Below are 27,372 nucleotides of genomic sequence, written 5' to 3'. Positions count from 1 at the left end.
AAAATAGAAAAAAAAAAACAAAGTTGGAAGAGGAGTAACACTTTGAGTCATCTGGTTTTCTGCCATTGTACTAAGAAGACACAATGAGTATATAATCATTTGTAGTTGCTGCTGTTGTTGTTTTTACAGAATCCTAAGCATAAGTATTGGAATAATTTCTTAAAAACCACTCTGAACAGTCTAATGAGATGGTGTAATAAAGGTTAATTTAATGATAAATATGCATCTCATTACAAAAATGAAACACAATCTTTGGCCATATATCCAGACATAGTTCCTTTCAGCTTATAGGCTCTGAAAATGCATTTTAGATTAGAAAGACTCAAGGAAAGCACAAAGGGGTTGCCAGACCACGTAGAAAAACTTCTACTTAACGATCAGAAGTGTGGACCAATCGACACCTGTGAAAAGAATGGCGGGGAAAGAAAGAAATCTAGGCCAGAACAAACAGAAGAAAGCCTTGTTTTCCTTTTTGAAACCTCTCTTTTCTAATTCATTTTTTCTATTTTATTTTATTTTACGATGCTTGACACATTTTCTAAACCTAACTGAAATCCTTTCTGAAACAAGGAAAGAGACAAAGAAGGGTATGACTCTGAAAAAACCTTGATGTCATTAAAGAAACTGATCTTTAAGAAGACTATTTAGAAGTAAGAAGATAAATTTTATCTATGTCACCACTTGTAAAACAAAACAAAAAAATAACAGATAAGAAACCAGAAAGAAAAACACCAAATAATCACAATACCTACCTTTGAATATTAGGATGATAATTTTTATTTTTCTACTTTAATTTTTTCTAGATTCATGATCATTATCAAATATTAACTTTATAATAACACTGTTTTTGTTTGTTTGTTTGTTTGTTTTGAGAGAGAGTCTCACTCTGTCACCAGGCTGTAGTGCAGTGGTACTATCTTAGCTTACTGCAACCTCCACCTCCCAAGTTCAAGTGATTCTCCTGCCTCAGCCTCCTGAGTAGCTGGGACTACAGGTGCATGCCACCATGCCCAGCTAAAACTGTATTTTTTTTTTAAGGACTTTCACATTCAGATAGTGGACAGGCAATTCTCAAATATTTAGCAATTACCTATTTACTTAATATCTGAAGAGCTCTCTTGACTGACCTAAACTTAACAAGATGACTGACCAATATTTTCCATACTCTGTATTCTCTCCATACAGTACTGACTGATGCCACACACAGCTAAACATCCCCAGCTACAATGAATTTGCGAAAAAGCCATGCTGTGGAGTCCAACAGGCCTGAATCTGCTGGATAATGAAGCATATTAGTGAGCTCTCAAAGCCTCACTATCCTCCTCTGTTAAATGGAGATAATTTTATAACCCTGCTAGGTTTTGCTCTGAGGATAATGCATTATGTAATACCTGCAAGTGGTGCTTGATTTATTTCGCGATGAAGTAATTTCCCTTCTCCCTTTATCTCACTTTTCTGGTTATTTCTTGTCAAATATATTGAGTACATTGGTTATTAATATGCCCCATCCCCCCCCTTTTTTTTATAGCATAAATGGCTCTATTCATACTTCAAGTTCAAGGAGGTAATGTTAAGCGATTTTTAGGCAGAGATGGCAATCAAGGTCGAGTCACCGACCCAAGAGTGGCACAGTACAGGTCAGGTGATAAGACTAGTAGGGTTGGATATTTGGAAGAACTCTGCAAATAGAGGTAAAAGTAATCAGACTTGCCCCTTCATGGATTTGGAATGGAAGACAGATGGTACCAGCTCATTCATCAATAGTAAATGCAAAGCTAAACTGCAGAGAGAAAAGCTAAAATGCTATCTATAGTTAGAGGAACATCTTGAATCCCACAAGACAACAAATCCCTTGAGTTCTGCTGGTTCCTGATGGCTCTGGAGGTCTAGTTCTGATGTTTATCCTTAAAATAACTCCTCTTTTAATCACAACGTTTACAGGCAGGTAAATCTGCCTTAGTGCAATGTAGGTCCTCATTAGGGATAGACTCTAGTTTTTAAACATAAGGGCATACTTATAGGGGAGCAGAAAGAACACTTGCTTATATAATCTCATTGCCCTGTCTTAATGCCATCATTAGGGAGCGAACGCTTTTTGCTTTGATTTCTAAAGAATGTGAAATTCTTAAAGAGATCATGTTAATATTAGCTTTGTTTATTATTTCAACAAAAATGCTCATCTTGAAAAATAGAATTTGTTCTGTCAATTGCTGGGGTGAAGTCTGAAGGTGGGGGAATCCAACAAATTATTGCCAAGAGTTTGTGAATGCAAACGAACACTAAGCTTTGGAAACTGAATAGTGTTTCTTTCACATATTACATTATTTTTCAAATTCATGTCAATTCTATCACTATTAATAAAATATGAATTAATTTTAACATTGCTAAATTTACAGTAGCTATTTATCACTATGTGTTCTTTCGATCAACTACTAACCTTGAGAACTTGAAAAAGTTGTTGGCATTACAAAGTCTTAGAAGTATAAAGCAGTGCTGCTGAAAAAGATTGGGAACACTTGACACAAACTGTAGCCCTGAGGGGTAGAATTGAACGGTAATCAGGTAGTCTGGGGGCATTGCAGACCCTGTTGCCTGGTGAGAGTTTGGTGTGAGTCACATTTTTATTCCGATAAGTACCTACTTAGAACAATGTAAAGAGAGTGCCATATTTTGGATTAACTTCTTGGCTGTATTGTTAAGAGTCACCAAAAAAAAAAAGAATAGATACTTGGCGTGGATTCTTTGTCTGAAGAATTATACCACCATTTACCCAATGATTCATAAACAGTCTCTCTCTCCTCTTTTTCTCTCCTCACAAACACAGCCATGCTCCCCTATGATCTACCTCCTAAATTCTCTCAGATTTACACAAGTCTCTGAATTTGTGCTATATCAAAAGGAACATCACCTGTCATCTGGGCAACTGCAGTAGCCTCCAAACTGGTCTGTTTCCATCTAGCACCTTCCTAATCCATTCTCCAGAATTATGTTTTGAAAATGCAAGTCTGATCAAATCACTTCCTTTCTAAAGCTTCCAATAGATTCCTACTGCTCTTAAGACGGAGTAAAATTGCTTAATACTGCTTGGAAGATTCTTCACAATCTGGAACCTGGCAACTTGCTACCTAACTCTTCAGCCTCATCCTAGTATCTAGTGCCATTCATCCAAGTCCCTTTTTAAGAAGCTCCAGTTTTTTAACAGGTTCACTATCCAATCCTGTCCTAGATTCCATTTGTTATTCTCTTTGTTATACATGTCCACAGGAGCATATTCTTCACCTTATTTTTCAGACTGATCAATTTTTAATCATCCGTTTATTGTGCCTTCCTTACCATAAACTCTATCAAGGAGTTTTTCCTTGCTTCTAACTCTTTTCCAATAGAGGGCTTGACACATAATAGACTCAATTAATGTTTGAACTGTTGAGTTGGATTAACTGTCATACTCTTACTGAAAAAAGTTTTGAGGACCAAAGAAGCAACTTAAGGAATCTATTGAAAACAGATTTGTTCTCCCATGTCTAAAATTTCTTAGTTCATAATATATCCTGTTTGTAGTGGCTCTTACCCTGTTCTACCTCATATGTTGTAATCTGAATCTCAGTTATGAACCAGGCATTATGGTATAGAGGATACAGAGATCTGTCTTCTAAAGCATACTAAAATATATTGCAAATTTCTGTGTTAACGACATCTTTTGACATAATGGAAGTTTACAATTCTATGGAATCAAATATCCCTATTATTTTATAGCTTCTTGATTGCTTATTTCTCACTATACCTAGGTTATACAAATGTCTCTTAGATTTTCTTCTGAGGCTTTAAAAAATTGAAGTCTTTAATATGCCCGGAATTCATTTTATGTAATGTGAGATAGGGGTTCAAATTTGATTATTTCCAAATGGTTAATCAGTTGTGCCAGTAGTACCATCCATTAAATAAGTTACATTCTTCCCACTCAATTGAAATGTCACCTTTGTTGATAATTCATAAAATCTTATAAACATGAAATATCTTTGTGGATACTCTATTTTGTTCCATTGGTCTACTTGTCTATTCATATACCTATTCTATATTATTTGGTTATAATGCTTGTGTGTTCTGGCATCTGGTAATACAAGCCTACCCTCACTCTTTTTTTAAATACCTCTAATCTTGAGAATGCAGTCTTCCAGACAAACTTGAAGATCATGTAAAACAATTTAAAAATGCCTAAAATAAAAATCCTTGTGGCATTATAATTGTTTTATGTATTATATATATATATGATACTTTCCTATTGTCTTTTAATTTTTAACTGTATTTTCTGTTCTTCAATAAGATTTATAGTTATACATAGGCACTTTTTCTTCTATTTTTTAATCCTAAATATTACCTTGGTTGCTACTGAACATAGAACTTTTTTTCTAATTTTCATTTCTGAATATTTGTGATTAGCTAAAAGAAAAGATTACTTATTTTTGTAATTTATCTGATATCTAGTCTCCTTGTCCAGTTTTTATTAATTTTTGTTTTTACTTGAATCTTTGGATTTTCAATATATATAATCAGGAAAAGAGGTCAGTTTAGGTCGGGCGCGGTGGCTCAAGCCTGTAATCCCAGCACTTTGGGAGGCCGAGGCGGGCGGATCACGAGGTCAGAAGATCGAGACCATCCTGGCTAACACTGTGAAACCCCGTCTCTACTAAAAAATACAAAAACTAGCCGGGCGAGGTGGCGGGCGCCTGTAGTCCCAGCTACTCGGGAGGCTGAGGCAGGAGAATGGCGTAAACCCGGGAGGCGGAGCTTGCAGTGAGCTGAGATCCGGCCACTGCACTCCAGCCCGGGCGACAGAGCGAGACTCCGTCTCAAAAAAAAAAAAAAAAAAAAAAAAAGAGGTCAGTTTAATTTCTTTTCTGATGTTTATCTTTGTTTACTCTGCTTATTTCATTTTTTTATTATACTGTTTTTGCATAGATAAATAGAAGTCTTTTACTTTTCTATGATGAGGAAGGCTATAAATATACAAAGATAAATCTGTATCTACTCCTGAGAAAACTGGCTCATTGCTAGATTTTTGCCCTATTAACACTTAAATTACTTTAAAATTCTTATAAGTAAATGAATGTGATTTACCTGTGTCATCCAGTAATAACAGGTAGAACTGGAAGGATATTAGATAAATTCTAGTTTACCCCTACTCATTTTACATATGAGGAAACTAAAGCTTAACAAAAGAAAGTGATTTGAATAAGATGAAGAGCTAGAAGCGAAGCCTAGGCAACAATACCAAGGTTGCATGATCTCTGTAAAAGACGTAGTTGATTGGAACCTTAGGCATGAATTTAAAAAGCCATTGTTTTGTGTGCTGCTTTTAAAATATCACATTTTAAAGAACACATTGAATATCAAATTAAATATTTATTGTATCTTTAAAATTTTATTACTAGTATGGCAGAAGCTTCTAGTTTTCTCCAAGACTATTTTCCTCTTCTTCTTTAGTAATAAAACCCCTAATTTTTAGCAAGGGTTATGTTAAATGTGACTAAATTCTGGCCAATGGCATGTATGCCAATTTTCAGGTGTGACCTAGGGAAGTGTCCTTAACAGGGAAGGGTATGAAATTCATCTCCCTTTTCTCCTTCCTACTGGTTAGAAAGCAGACATGTGGCTACAGCCACAGTAGATCATGAGGTGCAAGCCACCTGCTAAGGATGGCTAGCCAAGCAAAAAGGCTGAAGGAGTGTGGGTCCCTAAGAAGTCTAGGTGCTAGGTCCCTGAAGCCACCCTGTCAGGGATTGCCTACCTCTGAGTTTCTTTACATGAGTGAGAAATAAATTTCTCTCTTATTTAAGCCATTGTTATCTGGGATCATCTATCGTTTTAAGCTGAACTTAACTCTGATTTGCCAAGTAAATTAGGAGATATAACAATGAAAGTGGAAATACTTTAAAGATAATCTGCAAACTCTTGCTCCAGAAAAAAAAGCATATCATAGATGTTTGATATCAGAATTATGGTTATGACCTTAAGAGCTTTGAATTTTAAATAATGATCATAATAATGACAATGATAACAATAACAATAGCTGTGTATTGACTATTGCAGGGAGACAGTGGAGAGGAGTTAAGAAATGGGAGTTAAGTCAGACTACCAGATGTGCCACTTTTTGGCTATGTGACTGTGAGCATGTCGCTTACTGTTTCTAAGTCTCAATTATCTTTATAATGGGTATAATGAAAATTCTTAGCATGAAATTGCAATCATTAGATAAACACATGTAATGAAGTCAGTAAAAATTAACCTCATGCAATATTATTGATCTTATCATTAAAACCCACCATTCCTACTACCTTTAAAGGCCAGGCATCAAATGACATCTATGTGGCAATATTTATAATTTAATTACCACAATAATACCATCACATAGGTATCATTATCTACATTTCACAGATAAAAGGATTTATAGGACTCAAAATATTTTGTGACCGAGCTGGAATGGAACCTAGGCTTGATTATAAAATCGTATTTCTTTTCACAATACTATGCTTAATTTGATTAAGATTTTATAACCTTTTAAAACATTAGGTCAGGACGTATGCATTTCAAAGTATTCTCCTGCTATCATTGTATACTTTGGTTCCTGCTTCCTCTGTTAATAACAGCATTCCTACTTCCTTTGCCCTTTGTCTAGCTAATTCCTAGTCTTGACATCTCCAAAATTCATCTCATCTCCAATCCTCACCCTAGGAAAGTTTGGTTCTGTGTGTCCCAAAAATGCTCCTGCAGCACTCTGTGCTTCTTTCATGGACTTGTAGAAGCACATCTGCTTCTTTCATGGACTTGTAGAAGCACTTGGGCGTATCTAATGACCTACACATCTACACCACAGGAAATCAACCATGGGTTTGGGAAGACCCAGTAACATACAGGTGCTTGTAAATGTCTTTTTCTGGAAACCGCCCAAGGGAACTTTGCATGAGAGGGTGAACTTCCCTTGGAGATTTACCAACATCAAAAACTCTATTGTCCTCTGTTACTGGAGCCTTGTGAAGGAGGAATAAAATGGGAGATGCTAAATCCTGGGAGGAAGATCCATAATCCTCTTTTCAAAAAGAAATGCGGTAATAATCCTCCTTTGTCAGGCCCAGCAATGGTAAACAAGTGTTAGTAACAGTCTCAGGAGGCAAAACTGGAACTCCAGACCTCAGTGGATTTTTCTGGAGTCTATCATATGAAACAGCCCCAAATAGGTCTCCCTGTTAACACTTTCTTACAGCATTACTATTTTCTTCCATAGCGCTTAATTAGTCTTAATTGTAAGTGATGCCATTTTGTGATTATTTGTTTAATATCCATTCCTCCAACTAGACTCTAATCTCTATGAGGGCAGGAATTATGGTTGTTTTAGTTCACTTAGTGCCAGGCAAATGATGTCCAATAAATATTTGTTGAAAGAACAAATGAATAGGTGAAACAGAGATAGTACCTCATACAAAAGCTACCTAGTGAATATAAAAACAAGGTGAGTAAAAAGAGCATCGATTCAATTTGGATTTTAGAGACCACAAATTTTCTGATTTTAGGCAAGTTGCTACATTTCTGTATCAATTTCTTCACCTCAAGTAGGGATAATATCTATTTCATTGGATTGTTGTGAAAATGAGTGAGGTAGTATGCATATAAAGCGCTTGGCAGAGTCCTTGGCAAAGAGATGATATGTGCTAATGATCATTTACAAACATGACATCCTTAAAAAAAAGCCATCTCTTCATCTTTCTCCTTTGCTGGATTAACTGAGGAGACTTTTGGAACACCTGAATGTTCTAAGGTGTAATAATCTGTGAAATGTGAAAAGACCTTGAATGACTAAACTCAGGCAGATGTAAGCTCCTTTTGCCCCTGAAATGTCTTTCTCCTTTGGCCAGAAATTCTCACCTTCCTATTCCATCTCTTAGAGACCATTTGGTGTCCTTTGATTCATGCAATGTCTGTATATTGAGAATCTATAGAATGTTAAGCACAGAACTGGGCTCTGAAAATAATACACTGGTGAACTAGACAAGAAATGTTCAGCCTAAGAGCTTTATTTAAATGTGAATAAGTCCTGGAAAGAACTATGGGACTTAGTTATACACATGCCACTGTGAACAATGGTAACTATCTGGTTTTGCACATTTACCGTATCCCCTAATCTGTCCTAAGTATGTTACATGCACAATCCCATCTAACCTTTACAAGGACTATGTGAAATAGACTTAACAGTTTCTGTTTCACAGGCGAGGAATCAGAAGCCATGGAGCTTCTGATGTAGGGGTTTGAATTAAGGTCTGTGTGACACTACAGCCACAATTTTCCTTCTATCATGATGTCTGCCTACCAATGACATTTTTTTTTTGAGACGGAGTCTTGCTGTGTCGCCCAGGCTGGGGTGCAGTGGCGCAGTCTCGGCTCACTGCAAGCTCCATCTCCCGGGTTGCCGCCATTCTTCCCTTCAGCCTCCCGAGTAGCTGGGATTACAGGCGCCCACCACAACGCCCGGTTAATTTTTTGTATTTTTAGTAGAGATGAGTTTCACCGTGTTAGCCAGGATGGTCTCGATCTCCTGACCTTGTGATCCACCCGCCTTGGCCTCCCAAAGTGCTGGGATTACAGATGTGTGAGCCACCATGCCCAGCCACCGATGACTTTTAATGGTCCCATTGATTTAAGAAGTGATGAACTGGCATATTTAATAATTCACTTCCTTTTATTAGATTATACCCATATATGGTTGTTCAATTGAATAAACATGGTTCTTTTAATAACTGATGTAAAAGTAGGGGTTCATAAACGTTACATTTTCACTGGCATATGGACAATGCCTACATTTGTTACAAAGATCTTTTAAAAACTACCTTTAAAATGGAAGTAAAAGTCAGGGTCCAAGAGTTCTTCTCTTAGACCTAGGGTGTAAAACTCACAGATCCTGAATGACAATGTGTTCGTATTGGTTATTTTGTTTGATACCATATTTTAAAAGGCAAAGAAGCGAGGCAAGTATTCTGCTTCGTCAAAATACCATCATTTTAACACTCATGTAACACCTGGCCCGTTTCATTTAGCTCTTGCTTTAGACCATCAGCTTCTTGAAAAAAGATATTTGTCTTAAGGATCTTTATGTCTCTGGGGCTAAATTCAGTTTCTGGCATACAGCAGAAGCAAAAGAAATGTTTGCTATATGAGTGAGAAAAAAGTCCTATGGTTAAGAGTTTCCTCCAAGTATTACAGTAGGGTTGGCTCTGGTAAGAGACAGGACAAACTGAGCAAATGAAATTTGTCATTCACTACCTCCTGGGAACCCAAGAGTCTTCTATTTAGTTTATTTTTACTAAGCTCTCTTTCGAGAAAAAATGATTAGAAATTTATTTAAGCTAAAACATAAATGAGTGAATTCTGTTTTAAAGCACCTAACGATGTTCCCTGAGGACTATTTAGGTATACGGAATTTTGAGAAATTCAAAGATTAATGAGGCGCTGAGTCTACATTCTAGGAATTCACAGACTGTTCAGGAATACTACTACTGGATATGATGAAGAAGATAAAGATGAAGATGATAATGATGATGATAGTATCAGTAGTAGCAATGATCATACAGGCAAAGCATGGCATAAAAACTGTATTAATCAGTACTCCAGGATCTCAGCCTAGACTTGGCTCTCATTTCTGTTTCCTGCTCCAAAACAAAGTGACAGAAATAATGGACTTCTGGCCAATTGCAGGTGGGTTTTGATTAGAAGAGGCTTTTCAGAGTTTCTGAAAGGAATGTAGCCATCTGCTCATAAAGCTGGCACTGAGAATTACTAACTAGTTTAGGTGAATTTTCCTCAAAGTTCTAAGTGTTATGACCCCTCAGGCCTAGTTTCTAGGGCCCAAGCCTCTGCCATAAAAAGCAGCAAACCTACATTCAAATTTCTCACTCTGTTAGAGATGGGCAGAAATCTATGCTGAGGACCCTATGCAGTCTGTAGTCAGTTATGTGCACAAAGATTTTCCTTTAAGTGGTGTTTTAAAAGTTAAAATTTATAACAATAAGAGAACAGTGAGCGAAACCTTGTTCATATATATGATGGAGTGTAATCCAAGTATTTAAAATACACATTTGCAAAGAATTTTAATTGAAAAGATCATGTTTCTGCTATAATGTTATGAAAAATGTAGAATAAAAATTTTAAAGAAATGAGCAGTCTCTATTAGCAAACAACAAAAATGGAGGAAAATATAACTTAGTAATAGATTGCAGGTGATTTTTATTCTTTTTTCTGTTTTGTTTTCCAAATTTTCACAATGAGCGAATGTTATTCTTTTTACTTAAAAAAGGCAAATTCCCAACCCTCACTGAGGCTCACTTAAGAGCTGTTATATAGAGTAGCAACTTGAAGGACCAGGTATCTGATAAATGAATTACCTGGAATGCCAATAGCAGTCCTCTTTAGTTCTAGTGCTTAGAGTTTTGTTAAGTGAGTTTATAAAACTAGAAAAAAAAAGTGTTCTGAAAGAAAAAGTAATGTTTTCTTCATTTAATTATAAAAAAAAATCCTGTACTTCTAATCCTAGACAACCACAAAATGAATATTCTCACTGTTACAATGAAGTGATCTCAATCACCATGATAACAATCAGTGGTATCCAAGCTAGATGCAAATTCAAAGAAATGACTTTATTCCTAATTATCTACCATAGCAACAAACAATCACAATTCAGACAAGATAGCTGGAATACTGTGTAGATTTTTAGCCTTCCCTCTATGATGTCATCTCTCAGTGAGTTTCCATTTACAGATGTACAACCTCATAGACCTGTTACAAAGATTTGGGTACTCCTTACCGGCAACCTCCAGTTGGCATTTGAGGAGGTGATTCTCAGATAACGTAGAGGTTGCCCACTTTACATTCTCTAAATAAGTAGTCATAAGCAGTACACTGTCATTGCACTATGAGCCCTTATAAATACTGTGTGTTGAATTCATCTACCCATTGTCTACATAAAGTATCCATTAACTTCATACATGGTTTTAGATGTACGCAGTGCAAAAGATGGTCTGTTGGCTATGCTCAGTTCCCTACTTCTTTATTATGAATTTATTTAACTCCTCAATTTAAGAGCTCTTGGAGTGAGGACAGCAAATACTACTAATTCTTTATTAAAAACAAACTAATAATAACCATCAATGAGTTTCAAATAAAAGAGAGGATTCTGCTAAGCATTTAATGGATATTATTTCTAGTCCTCACAACAATTTTGCGATATACATTATAATTTGGATTTAACAAATAAGACTGGGGCTCAGGGAGATTAAATTATTTGACTAAGGCCATGAAGACATTAAGTAGTGGAATTAGAATTCAAATTTGGTTCTGACATATAGTCCAGTATTTTTCCATTTTCCCATGTTGCTGATGTTTGATCTTTAGATTTTTTTTTTCAAAACTTCCATTTTACACCTTAAGAACCAGACTTTGAGGAATGAAGTAACTTGCCCAAGTTCATATGAAAACAAAACAAACTCAAATCTAAATCAAATTAACTGCCCTTGTTTTTTAAAATTATGTTACCACTGCAACATAATAGCAATCACTGCTAATACGATGTATGCCATATTTTAATTTTTTCTATTAGTTTTAATTGTAAGAGGTTAAAGATATTTTATAATATTGTCATTTTTCTGAATTTGAGATAATTTTGAAGTTACAGATTTTCTTCCTTTTCATATGAGAAACTGCAGAACTGTAAACATGTCAGTGGGGAAGATTCAGAGCCATTAGTCATTAGCCACTTTGGCACAACTGTGGTCAAATATCCATCCAGGAACAAAATGGGAATGCTCTCAAAAGATCAGTTGCCAAAGCACTTCAAGAAGTTTCCACTTAATAACAAGGTCAGCCTTCTTGGTCTACTATTCCATTTTTCCTTTTTCTTTCCTCCTTCCCTCTTGCTCTTTCTTTCTCTCTTTCCCCCTCCCCCTCTTTTTATAGGAAACTAATATTCACTGAAGATCTTGTATATGCAAGAGACTGTTCTAAGCACTTTCAGAGACATTATGTTTATCCTTACAATTAATCTCAGGAGTACGATTTTCATTTTCCAAAACTTAGACAACTTGTCCAGAGTGATAAGGCCCAACTTTAAAGCCACATCTCTTTAATCCACAATATACTTCTCTCTAGTGAGATGCAGTCATGTCTCACATAAACAGGCTGCTATCTTTTCAACAACTGGGATGGATGTACAGACTTAATTGACACCCTGATTCAAAAAAACTATAAAAATACTTAGGAGATTTGAACATTGGCTTTATATTTGATGATATTAAGTGATTTTTTTTTTTTTTGCTGTGTTAATTGTATTGTGGATATATGTAAACTATTACACACAAGATGATATGTCTAAGATATGTCTTAATTCTTTCAAATCAACCCATTAGAGAGAGGAAGGATGGGGACAGAAATGAAACAAAGTGGCCTTAATACTGATTAACATTGGGTGATGGGTACACGAGGGCTTATTATATTATTCTCTCCAAATATGTACGCTTTCCCTAATAAAAAAATTAAAAAAATAAAAAGACGTGTGTAGGTTGGTTGTAGTTTGGTAGAACAAGAGGATTTTGGGTTCGAACAACACATTTATGACTTAATATCTACGTGACCTTGGGCAAATTACTTTCATCTCAGAGACACAATTTCTCAGTCATAAAATGAAGCTTACCTTGCAGACACTTACCTTGCAAAGCTGTAAGTAATGAAGTAACGTGTGTAAGTATCCAACACAGAGCACTGTACATGCTAAGTTTTTTTTTGTTTGTTTTTTGTTGTTTTTTTTGAGACAGAGTCTCACCCTGTCGCCCAGGCTGGAGTGCAGTGGTGCGATCTCGGCTCACTGCAAGCTCCGCCTCCCGTGTTCCCCTAATTCTCTTGCCTCAGCCTCCTGAGTAACTGAGACTACAGGCACCCGCCACCACGCCCGGGCTAATTTTTTGTAGTTTTTAGGAGAGACGGGGTTTCACCATGTTAGCCAGGATGGTCTCGATCTCCTGACCTGGTGATCCGCCTGCCTCGGCCTCTCAAAGTGCTGGGATTACAAGGGTGAACCACCGAGCCTGGCCTTCTTCTTCTTTTTTTTTTTTTCATAAAATTGCTAGCTATTATTATTATAAGGCATACATGATCTGTGCTTTCATTTACCTGCTCTTGAGACCTAGCCTAGAGATGACTTTCAATATTCAGATTAATTCAGTTTTGGCTAACAGCCAAAGACAAGTGATATAGGTAAGCCCTTTATGTACATGGTCTTCTACTGAGCACCTCTTTGGAAGAATGTCAGCTTTCCCAGTTTCTCCTATGCCACTGGTGACTTGAATCTAGATCAATTTCCTCTGTCCTCTTCCAGTTCATATGGATTTCTTCTAAACCCATACCAGCAATTCTGGCCTAGGCCTCTTGTTTTAAGAATGAATCATATACCATTTTATATTATTCCTTGTATAGCCACTTTATCAAAGTATTGGCTATATTATTCTCTCATCACTGCTACAAATATGCTCTATCATGCCTCCCTTCCCCATCCCAAGATGATATCTTGGACTGATTTATATTTTTTCAGTCACTTTTAGTTATCAGAGAAGTTGTTGTTTCTAGATATTTAAAAAGTTTAGTCTAACTTAAATATAAATTTCCACTCTACCAATTCAGTCTTTCCTTAACTAGGATTTCAATCTAGCAGTGGGGAGAGGGGGTAATCTGTTCTTTTGTCCTGCTTGCTTCCCTCTTCTATTATTTGCTCTGCTGCTTCTAGGGAGGGGGCAGAGAAGGGGACTATATAGGAAATGGACAAGGTCTTACTTGACTGGTGCCTGTGTAACCTGGCACTCTGTGAGTCTGATGCCCAAATGCTTTGCCATTACCCTGGGGTGTTTGAGGACTCTTTAACAACTCCTGACTGGGAAGTTCCAAACTTCACAATTTATTGATGGGTCAATGCACAATTGACTTACTGCTCCACCTATTCTGCTGGCCTCAATGATACTGCTCTCTAAAGGGGACTTAGACATGTATCAGACATGATTTCTTCCCTCAAGAAATTTCCAGTTTTATGTGAGAGCTGACATGCGTACAGCGATTATGTGTTTAGATGTGCTAAGAGGACTGAGAAGTAACTTTTGGCTGCATTCCCTTAGAATGACTGGGTTAGGATATCTAAGGAAGGTTCAGATTTTTATCATCAGAGCAGCTCCTGTGAAGTGATTTCCATAGTCCTTGAAGAAAACTCATCTCTGTTCATGAGTTCAAGAGCTTATCCAAGACAGAGTACCTGTGTTTGCATGCACATGTGGGTCTCTTTTGTTTCTCCTGTTGGTCTTACTGTCTTTACATTGTTTGGATCTGTATATGCATGCTGATTCCTGGAAGGGAAGTCCCAGTTACCCTCATAGGCTTTTCTTAACCCCAGTAGAATGAAAATCTTATTTCCAAAGCTTCCCTGCTAGAACAACACATAAGCTTGACTGTGGTTGCTTTTGTTTCCACAAGGGTCTCTTTAGAAGCCAAGACATGCTCACACCACTGAGAAATGGCTGTGGGCTCAAGTTCTACAACCACAGCATGAGAAATCCAGAGGCAAATTTAAAAGATACAGATGTGTCTCAATTTAGGCTTTTCCTTCTAGATTATTTTACTTCAAAATCATTTTTTCAATTTAACTGTGAAGACCTAGTTATCATAGATCTATCATTGTATCCCAGGACCTACAGTAGGGGCGGGGAGAAGACAGGGGACTTATTTTAGCAGATATAACCGTAGTATAATAATTTGCAGAAGATCAATACTTTGATTATAAATCACCTTTTTTAAATCTCAAATTTTAAAGTTGAATGATATAAACAATAAATTCTTTATTGTCACATGCTATTATGCAATCTGTGGAGTATGTTCACAATAACTCATAACTAGAAAGGGCAGGTGATATCATACTTATTCTCACATGAGGAAACTAAAACTCAGAGAAGTTAAGTAAGTCTTCCATGGCCACACACTATGATGCCTAAAGCACAGGTGTGATGCCTAAAACACACATCTAATGACTACTAAGTTTGTGTACTTGCTATTACATAGTTCAGCTTTTGTCTTTCTAAACCAGTTTTTCCAACTGAGTTCTTCAGAACGACAATGAAATGTTGATAAGTATATTTTCACATAAGTTTCCTGTACAAACAGGTGTGGAAATATACAATTAATCAAAGCTAAACAGATTCAGTGGTCTTTACCACAGGACCACTCAGACTTATTATTAACATGAAAATGAGCACTGGGAATATCTAAGAGTGGGATGTAGTAAGCATTTTCCCCCAAAGAAGCATTTCAAAAAACTCTTTGTTTCTATAAAGATATATTTCCAAAACCCTGATAGGTATTCTTACCACTGAATTTAAACCATCCTCCCTTTCAACCATGCACTTGATCTAGAATGAGGAAATTTCAATAGGGCTTCCTTTTTAATGCTATCTTGCAAGTAATGATTTGTTATAAAGCTATTACTCTTAAATATTTTGCTTAAAACTGCACAAAACAATCTATTACAGTACATTGAACATATTGTGTATATATCATGTATGTATGTATGTATCCATCTCTCTGGATGTATGTGCATCTCTACCTCACCCCTACTTTGAGTACCATTCTCTGCACTTGGTCAATCTGCGTTAGTGCACACTTCTACAAACACTCAGGAAATGAAGGTTCTGATAGGCTAAACCTGATCTGAACATGTTCTGCAACATGTGTTGTGTGTATGGTCCCCCTTTTCCGTCATTTATTTGGTGTTATTTGAGAAGCATTTGTTTGATAAACAAAAGATATGCAAGTGATATCGCCAGATCCTGCATAAGAGTTGAGGTATAGGCATCTCCTGGAGTGTTTAACAGGTGCTCAGGGCACCTTGGGGGAAAAGGTAAAGGAAAAGAGAGGATAAAAATCAGAAGATAATTAAGCACTGTCAGATGTCCTCTGACATTATTTATGAAGAGCACCACAGAATCACTGGAGCTGGGAGGACTGTTCATCAACTGAACGTTAGTCACTAGAGGCTCTGAAAACTTTAGCAGAAAACATGTCTTAAACAAATGAAAGAGGTTTTCTAAACAGATGCAGGAACGCAGGCCTAAGGTAGGGCATTGATTCAGTTAACACACCCTTTCTAGGACTGCACTCACCATGCTACCTGGGATAAGTGTATGTTAGCTATTATTTAACTATGAGCCAATTAGGACAAATATACTTGGAAAAAAATGCAGCAGGACATCTAGAACACTAACCTAGGAGAAACGGTGAAATGTAGACTGAGAAGGTGGTCAGAAAAGATAAGATGTAGGCAGGAGAAAAGATTGGGGTGTGCAGGGGGAGAAGGAATTATTTATGTTCCAAGTTCTTTCAGGTATTATATACACATTACTATATTAGGCCTTCAACATTCATGTAAGATAACTGCATTATCCCTATTTTCATCAGTGAGAAAATAAACTCAAAGATTAATTAGAACAATAACCCTACTTAATTCTGTGAATCATCCAGGAGTTGTCCTATTATACAAATAAATCTCAGAATTCAGGTGCAAGTTTTGTAGATTTCAAAAAGAGAAAAAGATGCCCTTTTTTATCTACAGATTAGAAATATACCTGAAATTTCCTAGGAAATTGGGCAGGAAATAGAGGAAGAAGGAGGGAAATCCTGAAGGAAATTGAAAAGGCTCTTTGAGGAGTTAAGAACAGTAAGGCCATTTTGGATTTGATGTGTGTGGGGATGGGGGGTGGGGGAAATGTGCAGAGGGGCTAGAAACATTTTTTTGGGTTCAGTAGGAAAGAGCAGTTGGAAGGTATCTTTTCTTTATTGTAAAAGCCTGGGAGAAAAGAATGAAAGAGTAGCTCATAGAAGACTCTTCCCACAGATACACATTGAATGATTAGTCATGAAATAGGTTGGAAAAATAGAGGAGGTGTGGGGAGAGTATCAGATAGAAATCCTGTTTTGGGAAAGTATTAAAAGATAGAAGTATCACAGTATAATATTTAACCAAAAAATCAGGGCTCCTGAAATGTTTTTTATTGAAGTTCAGTGATCAACTGTGGGTGCAGGTTGGGGGAGAAGGGAAACATGTTATTTAGCTACACTGAACAGTAATTCATAGATAATCTTAAAATATATCCAATAAGGAAATAAACTTAAAAATTTCCTTTCAGTTCCATATTCAGGTCACAATTATATGCCGGCATTATATAGCAGGGTGATGATGATAAAGTAAAGGCATAATGGAAAGGGGACGCATTTAAAGAAGGAATAAGGGAAACAAAATTTGAAGTCTTAGTGGAGGTATTTATTTCATTCTGAAATAATTCTGTGCATTCATACCACCTTTTCATTTCACTTGACTTAAAATTGCATTTATCTGTCTTCTCCATTAGGCATAAATTCTTGAAGGCTGGGATTGTATCTTACTTAATTTTGTTCTACAGTGACTACACAGAGCTTGGCACACTTACTCAATAAATCTAAGTTTTATAAGGTAGGGTAAGCACTGTAAACTGTTCACTATTTGATTCCTTATTTAGAAGTTCTGCAATGAATGGAGATTGCTTCAACTCAGTGACCAAAGTGTCTTATGAGCTATTGATTTCTGATTAAAGTGATGCTAATGATAAGGATAAATATTATTTATTATACATTTTCAATAATAAGCCATTATATTCTTTACATATATAATCTTCTATTTTCTGTTCAAGAATCCTGTGAATTACTATTAGAAACTGAGGCTGAGAGTTTAAACAATTTATTCAAGGTCACAGAACTAATAAACTATGGCCCTGGGAATTTTTGTCTAAGTATTAATATACCTAGCTTGAGAACTTTGTACTTCCTCTCATAATTTTCTCTGAGCCAACTGAAATCACAGTTAGAAGTTTTCCCATTCACAAACTAAAAATGAGGAAAGACTAACAGTTTAGTGGTTTTCATCTCACTCTGAAGAATCAATACCTTTATAATCATTTAAAAGAATAACAATTTTATACACAGGATTTAAGTTTACTTCACAATTTCCTTTCATTTTTCATAAAATTTTTCATATGAACAAGAAAGCAAAAAACATCAAGCACTTTATATAAAGTTACAGAAACTCTTGAACTTCTGGAATTAACAAAATTGATAGTCTTCCATTAACTCATAACATCAAATGCCAAGAATTTCAGCAAACAGAACTTGCTAATTGAAAGTGAGCCTTGTGTAGCACTACTTGATACATTAAAAGCAAAAATATTATATTAATAAGATTTCAACTTTATTAATAATGCTTAATGGGTCTCCAACGGGACATTTTACTCAAAATTTAAAATTGGAATTCAAGAAATCAGAAACACACTAATCACAAATTACTAAAACCAATGCAAAATGTAAAACACTAGTCTCCTGTAGCACCAGGGTTTACAATTTCAAGAATTCTTGAATTGCAAAAAGATCCTAAAATATAAGGTAACAGAAATATTAGGATCTGTTGATTTACATTAGAAAAAATTCACCCAGGTTTCAAAGTACATTTAACATGTTAATGATTTGCCAAAAAAAACCCAAAAACTATTTACACAAAGCTCCTCAAAAGTTCATAGTCTTTCAGAGCCTAAGAAATAATAAACAAGATCCAAAAAAATGAGGAAAAAATGTACTTAAAAAGTGAGAGATTTCTATTCTCAGAAAAGTACTATATGGGCAACAATGAATAGGATTCTCTCTATGGATTGATGATAATTGCAGATAAATTTAACTGATTTGTTAACACTTTGCCTTTTATGAGCAATGTCTCATAAAAATAAAATCTATTTTAAGTAAAAGAGATCTACTTTCTACAAAAAGTTCAGTAATTATTGTATTAGGTACATTGAGCTTGAAGACCACTTAGTGAATGAGAGTATTCCAAGTCTTAATTGTAATTTAGAACAAAAGGAAATAGAATGCTCACCTGGAAATAATCCAACAGATCCTGGGAATTACCATGCATTAAAAAAAAGAATAAACAATTGATGGTTACACAGCAGGTCATCTGTGTTAGGACTGCAGTAAATAAAGTAAAGAGGTGGAGAAATCCAGAGAAAGTGTAAGAATTGTGAAAATCACCCGATCTGCATGCTTTAAGTTAGCTGATAGGGGTATAGAACAGCTCGTGAATGTATTCACAGGCACCTTATTATTAAAGTGTCAAACCTCTTTGAAGATTCCTCAGTAATTTACTATTCCATTTCTGTTTCATTCATTAAATAGTTTCTAAAGCATCTCCAAGACCCTTCCATTAGTAAAAGTTCTCAATGATTTAAGCTGGGAGCAACACAAACTATTTTGATTCATTTAAGAGAGCATAAGTTATCTTTGGAAACAAACTGTAAATGAGAAATGCATTGCTGTGGTCCCCTCACAGTGTGAACATGTTAAAATAATTTCATAGTTCAAGGGAGCATGATCTAAGTAGAGCACATAGCTACCACAATCTAGATTTATATTCACTCTTTTACTTATCAATATTCTTATTCTTGTAAATAGGTAAAAATACTTTATCTTTTTTCTTATTAAGAGACAAAAAGGAGGATATACATGCAAATCGGTTTAAAAGCATCCTTAGAGGTATTAATATAATGCTTTAATATCTTTACAAAAAATAAATCATAAAATAATTTTTTTGAGACAGTGTCTCACTTTGTCACCCAGGTATAAAATAATTTTTAATATAGTTTTTTCTCATTATTAACGAAGATATTTAAAGAAATGTTAATTGTGCATACAGTTTTAGTAGAAATTTAATTTTTTGATATAATTAACAAGGTACATGCAACTGATTCTTATTAGAACAAATATTTAATTGACAAATATTGAGTTTCCACTATAAAAGACATTGTACAGATATTGTGGAAATATTTTAAAAGGTCATTAAAATCATTGCTCTTCTAGGCAGTGAATTCATATTGTAGGGGCATCTTTGAGACAAAAAGCTTCCTGAAGATACTATTTTTAAAAATAGATTGGAGGGATGGATTAGGTGACTTATATGGATCTTGTCCAGCTCACATATTCTATTAATCATATGAATTAACCATTGGGACAGCAAAAATATCAATCATTCTTTAACATATGTCTGTACCATTTGATACTTTAGGAAAATTAATATGTTTATATTTGCTATACATAATGAAGATGGACATTGTCAATTTCAACCTTAGATTAATTAAATGTAATCATTTCTGTGAAGAGAGCCTTCCTATTTTCCTAGATAATCACTAATTTTAGGAGCATAGAAATCACTCAAAACAAAGAAAAAGACCTTGAGAACAGTGAAAATATATTGCTATTGTCAATTAGGAAACCACATGTTTTATACTGATGCTGAACTGTTATTCTGTGAAACTCTCTAGGGAGCTTCTCCACAATGTTTGGAATTCATAACTACATGCAACCCAAATAGAAAATCTATAGCTTGCCCAGGACGATATTCCTGATGTTGTAATCCTACCACATGTGACTCACATGTAATGGGGAGGTGATTCACAGTGTAGTAAATCAAAGCAGGGCACTTAGCAACTACAAATCTCCACATCTCTGGGAAGGCTGTCTGGTGTTCAGAATACCCTGGAATGGGTATTCTGCAAGGGTATATGAATGGGTATATCAGCAAGATCAGGTAACATCTAACTAACCCAAGAGCATTTGTCAGAAACAGACTCTATCCAAGACAGAGCTCATCCCAATTCAGTAAAGATTTACCGACAGAGGAGGGGTTAAATTAAATTGTTCATTGGTAAAGGTGTTGAGAAACTCACCACCTTGCTTCTTAAAAGCTTCAACAACTTCCAAGAGTAGTTACCTAATCTTTGAAATGAGAAAGAAACTCCAACTGGGCCTTCCTCTGGTTTTGCATTCCAGTCATCAAGCTCCTCCTTTCCTAATGCCTCAGCTTTTTTCAGGTAAGAATCCTTAGTATTTCCGCATTTGTGGTAGTTGTGAATATCTTTCTGAGTGCCTGGGAGATTACATTTTTGGAGAAGAAAACAGGAAGGCCTAGACTATCTTTAGGAGGCGTAGAATGTTATTGTATAGGCACTCAGGGAATTTTTATGGAAGAAAGGGAGAAAAGGAGGAAATGGAGAAAGCAAAAGAGGAAAAAAAGGAGAAAAAACAGGAGGAAGGTGGGAAGTCCAGTCAGGCAGGTCATCTTGTCTGCTTTGCAGTCCTCATCCAGCAAGATGAGAGCAGAAACTGCGCAAGAATAAAACAAAAGATCTGCCTGAGGAAAAGCTATGCAAATACTTTAAAAGCTTTAAAGGATGAAAACGTTGCACTACTCTCCTCTACAGCACAACTTCAGGTTAAACCAGTCAAGCCTTCTTCCCTCGGTCTTTCTGTCCCTTCCCTTTCCCTTCTCTGCAGGTGGCTTTATCTGGAGGATTTCCAGGAAGGCTGGAGACAGGCATCTCTAATTTGGGTTCTGCCTCCTAGGAGCCAGAGGAGAGTTGGTAAAGTCCACTCTGGGTTTTTCCTGCAGTTTCCTCACTCCATGAAGTCCTAATCTCTGCACCTGCAGTGGTTTTGGAGGAGGATAGATGGGGAGAAAAGTGGCAATGTAACTGCAGTGTCTTTGAAGGCTGGATTCCCTGAAGAATTTTGGGGAACAGAGCAGGGGAAGGATGGAAATGGGCCCTGGGCAGTTCTCAAACAGGAACTGCATATTCTGATACGCTAGTGCTTCCCCCAAACACCAAGGATTCGAAAGAAATTGACTGAGATGCAGAGGAGGCCAGAAAAGCCAGACTAAACATCTAATGAGGTGGGGATAGTAGAGGTGAGGGGGCAATAAAAAAGAGAGAGAAAGAGACCTTACAAAGACAAAGAGAGGCAAGGAAGAGAAATGAAGTGGTATAAAAAGGGACCCCAGAGACAATCTCAAAAGATGTGCTGGAGAGCAGACAGTTATTTATTTGAAGTCTGCAGCAATGTCCCTGAGACTGCTGAAAATGAAGGAGAGAAGGAAACATTTACACTCAACATTACTTTTTAATTGTTTATTCCATAGACTAGAACTTAATTGACTTTTCTCTAGATCCATGGTTCTGGGCCTCAGTTTCCTCATCTACAAAGTAAGGGGTTTGGACTAGATACCTTACAGGGTCTCTACCTAACTTGATCCTCTCTGTCAACCTATGAGCCAGGAACTCCAAGACCAAGGATTTATTAGTTTTGATACCCAATTCCCCCCTTTTTCTTCTACCATCCCTCTTTCTCGATGCAGTGCCAACACCTGCACCATTCATTGAACTGATGCCAATGCTCAGTGATGGCTCAACTGTGACAAATGATTAGTCCTTCTGCCCTGGAGTAAGGAAAGAAGGAATAGACAAGGCAGTACGATTTATACTTTGGATTTCCAATGAGAGGTTCTTCTTGAATTTTCAATTACAAATTTCATGCATTTAAATAAATTATAAATTCCTTTGAGGGGTTCCAAATGGTTGGACTGATCAAAGGTCAAAGAGCCCTATTTGATGGCCCCCATACCTGATTTGAGGGAAAATTTATTTCATTTCATCCCCCAAATTGGATTTGCTTATTTCGTGGAAATCCAGCACGCACTAGTCATGCTTTTTTCTCATCTTTCTGCCTCATGCCCATTCTGCCAACCTGCTTCAGTGCAGCATTTTCTGGGGTTATTAAACACCCAAGGCTTAATGAGAGTGCATTCATGAGTAAGTTCTTCAATGATTCAGGATCACCCCCTACTCCCCACCCCCCACACACAAACACACGTAGGCAGTTTAAATGATAGTGGGGGTAAAATGTGTTTTCACAAGAGTTTCATTTTAAATTTGTCTCAATCTGAAATTCCTTTAGAAATTAAAATCGATATTAATATGTAGAAATAAAACTCCCCAGCTTCTCTTGCCTTCAAGTGGAAAGTGATACACAAATAGTATGTACTTAGTGTTTTCCACACCCACCAACAATTCTATTTTATTTTAGTTTCCAAAATATGGACAGGAGGGCAACTCTAGAAGAATGGATTCCCACTCTGGCATCTCACAGGGCACTGATCAGGCAATGCTAAGCACTCATCATTTCCACCACTCAGGGAGCATCAACCTCTCCTCGCTCCTTCCCCATACACATTCTCATACCCCTGAGGGTATTCAGCATTCTGATTTCCACTCGGGGTTTGACCTTGCAAAGACTCTTCCTTCTTTCAGTTTCTGGGCAAGGAACAACCCATTTTAACTCAAAACACAAAACGACCTTTTATCCTTTAAAGAAATACTACCGAATGTAACACACCTTGATTTACATTTTTTAACCCCAGATTCCAGATGGCGAACACGGAATGTAAAGGCAGGTAACTAGTTTGGGTCTGACAGTCCCCATTCAGCGACCGAGTCTGTGACTCCGTTCAAAATCGACAGTGCAGTAGAGCATCTTTCCCTTTTCTGCCCATTCACCATTGTGACGAAAAATCAAAAACGAAAAAATTATCTACTCATTTCTGAATACTGAGAGAAATGTGCTCATTTAGCTCCTGACTCCGTGGATCTTAAACACTAATATCCCGCTCAGAGATCAACCATGATTTCCATACCAATCTCATCCACTCAGTTTTACTTAGCAAACACCTTTGCTGCCCTTCCACAGTGAGAAAAATGGTGCACCAATCCCACGGATGACAGGTTGCTACTCGACTGCACCCGCTCAATAGTTTTATTAGCAACCGGAAAACTTCACAATCGGTCAATTAGCTGCTTAAATCTGTCTAAGACAAACTAAGAAAGCATCTCAGTTTCACCTGTCTTAAATCTAGTCTAAGACAATCCCCCAAACACGCCGCATATAAACACTCCCCCTTCCCCCACCCACAATATTCCAAAAGATCCCCCATGAACTAACAGCACATTCAGATCGCCAGCATTAAGCAAGGCAATTGTCACCATGCATTTAGACGCATCTATGCAAAGCAAAGTATGTGACAATAGCCAAAGCATCTCTCTGACAGTTGGTTGCATTACACATGCAGAAATGCAACGAAGATTGTATTTTCCACTTACAGTTATAGCGCTGCGCACGGTCACTTAACGAAAATGATAAAACTCAACAGTTCTTTTTAAAAATATATATTTAATTCGGGTAAACGCTTAAGCGTGTGTGGTTCTCTCTCGCTCTCTTTTTCTCCGGAGCTCTGGGCTGCTTAAATCCCTCTTGGATCGCGCCTAGCAAGCCCAGCCGCTGCCGCAACACGCTCGGGTAAATCTCTGCTGCAGATTGGGAATCCCATAGAAAATCTAGGGTCCCTGGAGCTGGATGCGCAGGCGCGCGAGCCTCCGCCTCTCCAGGCACCCCCTCCCCTTTCCTCTCTTCCCTCCTCCCTCAGCTCCGCAGCCCCAGCTAGGAGAACTCGGGAGCCTGTGACCAAAAGCCGCCTGGCGATGGCGCATGCTCAGTCGGAGGGGCTCGGAGTTTCCGCGGGTGGATTCCACGTCTCCAGATTTTAGCAGAAACTCAAAAGGAAAGTAGATAGGAAAAGGGAGTCCGACTATCCAAGCAACCCGCACCTGGACGGGCGCGAGGGAGTGCGGGTTGGGCTCGCCACGCCCCGCGGTTACCGAACCTGGTGGCTGAAGGCCGAGGCCAATGATGGAACACATGGAGCCGCTTTTCCCGCTGCTCTCTGTCCTAGCCGGCCCCCGGCCCACCCTTTGTCAGGCTGTAAGGTGAAGGAGAAAACTGCAGAAATCTCCGAAGGAAGACTTCCCAGCAAGCTGTGAGCTCGTCTACCTGGTTTACTGAAGGAACGGTTATGATGGTCATTTTGTCATGGGCCATTTCATCCGAGGGTCTTCTGCAGAAGTATTGGGAGCCGGGTCCTCCAGCACCCAGTGCCCCGGACAGTCTCAGTCCAGAACGGCGTTGGAAAAATGTGTGTTAAAAGGAGATGGGATCCGAGGCTTCTTGCCCTGTGTACCCTGAGGCAAGCGCATTCTGTATGCACTTAAGTGTTTTTAAAATATGCTTTGCATCTGGGGTGGGAGGGGGTGGGTGAAAGGGCGGGAATGAACCATTTTGCGAATCCACGTTTAAGGGCTCTGATTAGGCCACGGTATAAAGCCCCATTTGTGTCCTTGAACAACTAACAGGTTTGCCAGCCCTCCCCCGGCTCCCCATTGGCCTGCCCCAAAGCCTAGAAGGCTTGGCAAGAAGTAGTGCCCAATAAATGTTTGGTCGGTTGCTTCCATACCAGAAAAGCAAGGAGAATTCCCAGATGTTCCCAACCAGACCAGTTTCCTCAAGTATGTATGTTGAACCTGCACTCATTCAACAATTATTCACTGAAGACTTTACAAAACTATTAGAAACTCTTTCATGCTTTGGGAATAAGTGCGGTTAACAAAACCCCCCTCCTGCGCTTTACATTCAGGTGGGAGTTTTATTTTCAAGGGAGGGAAGATCTGGGGGCGCGATGAAGATCGCCGTTCTCCTTAAAGCAGAGCGCTGTACAATTTGCACAGCGTCTTCACACTGTACCTTATCACGTTCAGGAAAACTATAGAGTTGACCTACCCTTCGGTGCTGGGGGACACCAAGAGCGTCTCCCGTGGCAAATGAGCTCTAAATTGACAAATCTCCAGCTGCTCCTGGTTCCAAGTCGAGGAGTCCAGCTTTGAACAAACTTGAGACTACTTAAGTGGGCACCAGGAGAAACTCCGCCAGACAGGTCTGTGGCTATCGACAAGCTAAGTGACGGCCTCAGGCAGTGACGCCTAAGCCTCATTCACTGCCAACCTGGCCAGCCCAGAATCCAGGAACTGGCTTCCCGGGCAGGACGCCTAGGGAAGGTTGCGCAGAGCGGGGACGCGCTCTCGGGACTCCCGGGACACCGCCCGCGGCTGTCCCCTCACTGCAGGTCTCTTCCGCCGGTGCTGGTGACCGCGGAAACCCGGAGCGCGGAGTCGCGCGGACCAGGGCGCGCGGCCCCGGCGCGCTGCGGCGGCCGAGCACGTTTAGAATCTGGCGCGCTCCAGCCCTGGGCTCTGGAGCCGCAGTGCGCACGGCGCTGCGGGACTCCCGGGCGCGCCGGACTGCTCCTGTTTCCTGGGACCAGCGAGGGGAGTCCGTTCTGAATGAGTCACTTTTTCTTTTTAGCTAGAAAAACGACCTTCAAGGCTTTCAAAATCTCGTCTTTGGTCGATTTCCCCTACTACAGCATTTTACACTGGGTTCTCTGGTTTCTCTCTCGAGAACAGTTGATGTAATCTGTCCGCATCAACCCCAAGGGTCATGATGCCATTTCTCCGCTTCAACGAGATGTACCTATTTATTGCACCCTGGAGGTCTCTTTCGTGGCGGCGTTCGATTTTAGATAACTTACTTGCAACTTGTGTTTAGCAAAAAATGTACACTGATACTTTAAACCATGCTCTGTTGTAGGGTACGATTGACATCGATGCTTGCGCTTTTGTAAAGCAGCTTTGTCTAAGTGGGCGGGCAGATTTTTTAAAGTTCCATTTGCACTGCAGCGCTGTTTGCGTCCTAAATGCGATATTGTAATGTTTAATATCCAGCTATTATGTAGCTTTTTCTTTTTCAGCTTCTAATATTTTGTTGTGGTTTAATTTTTTTGGCATGCCTTTTAGTCGAGTTGTATATACGACGCCACAGTAAGAAAGCCAATTCTTTTTTTTTTTTTTTTTGAGAGCGGAGTCTTGCTCTGTCGCCCAGGCTGGAGTGCAGTGGCGCGATCTCGGCTCACTGCAAGCTCCACTTCCCGGGTTCCCGCCATTCTCCCGCCTCAGCCTCCGAGTAGCTGGGACTACAGGCGCCCACCACCGCGCCCGGCTAGTTTTTTGTATTTTTAGTAGAGACGGGGTTTCACCGTGTTAGCCAGGAGGGTCTCGATCTCCTGACCTCGTGATCCACCCGCCTCGGCCTCCCAAAGTGCTGGGATTACAGGCTTGAGCCACCGCGCCCGGCCAAGAAAGCCAATTCTAAGACTCCTAAGGAATATTATCGTTTACATTACAGAAGGCAAATCCCCTCTTTAGGATGGGAGAATGTACTTGAAAGGAGGAATGTGGGAGGGTCCCTAAGAAGTGAGGGAGCCCGCTGTTCCTCCTTCAGGCATTTGCGGATGGCTCTGGTGATCACAAAAAAAAGGAGATTGCGCTCCCGGGCGGTCCTGTGGTAGAGGGACTGGAACACTGCCCCATGTTGAGTGAAGAATGCCATCAGCTTTACCAGTTGTCCCGTTACCTAAGGCCACGTCCCCAACTCTACAACTTTCACACACTGGATTTT

The 27,372-nt window shown here is 38.5% G+C and overlaps 1 protein-coding gene across 3 annotated transcripts in view; it reads right to left on the bottom strand.

Annotated features, from left to right (window-relative positions):
• VSNL1 (visinin like 1) overlaps positions 1 to 25,070 on the bottom strand; it is a 112,892-nt gene extending 87,822 nt beyond the window's left edge. The window contains exon 1 of one of the 3 annotated variants that reach the window (XM_030921613.1): positions 24,856 to 25,070. The gene's annotated coding sequence lies outside the window, so the exon portion shown is untranslated. Of the gene's footprint in view, positions 1 to 24,128; positions 24,380 to 24,855 lie in introns of those variants that run through there. The other 2 variants (XM_010354840.2, XM_030921614.1) reach the window with 2 other exon arrangements.
• Between the last annotated feature and the right edge of the window lie 2,302 nt (positions 25,071 to 27,372).

This window comes from Rhinopithecus roxellana, chromosome 17 (assembly GCF_007565055.1).
Source record: "Rhinopithecus roxellana isolate Shanxi Qingling chromosome 17, ASM756505v1, whole genome shotgun sequence".
Taxonomy (NCBI): Eukaryota; Metazoa; Chordata; class Mammalia; order Primates; family Cercopithecidae; genus Rhinopithecus; species Rhinopithecus roxellana.
The sequence above is the reverse complement of the archived record's forward strand: the minus strand, read 5'-3'. Positions and strand labels throughout refer to the sequence as shown.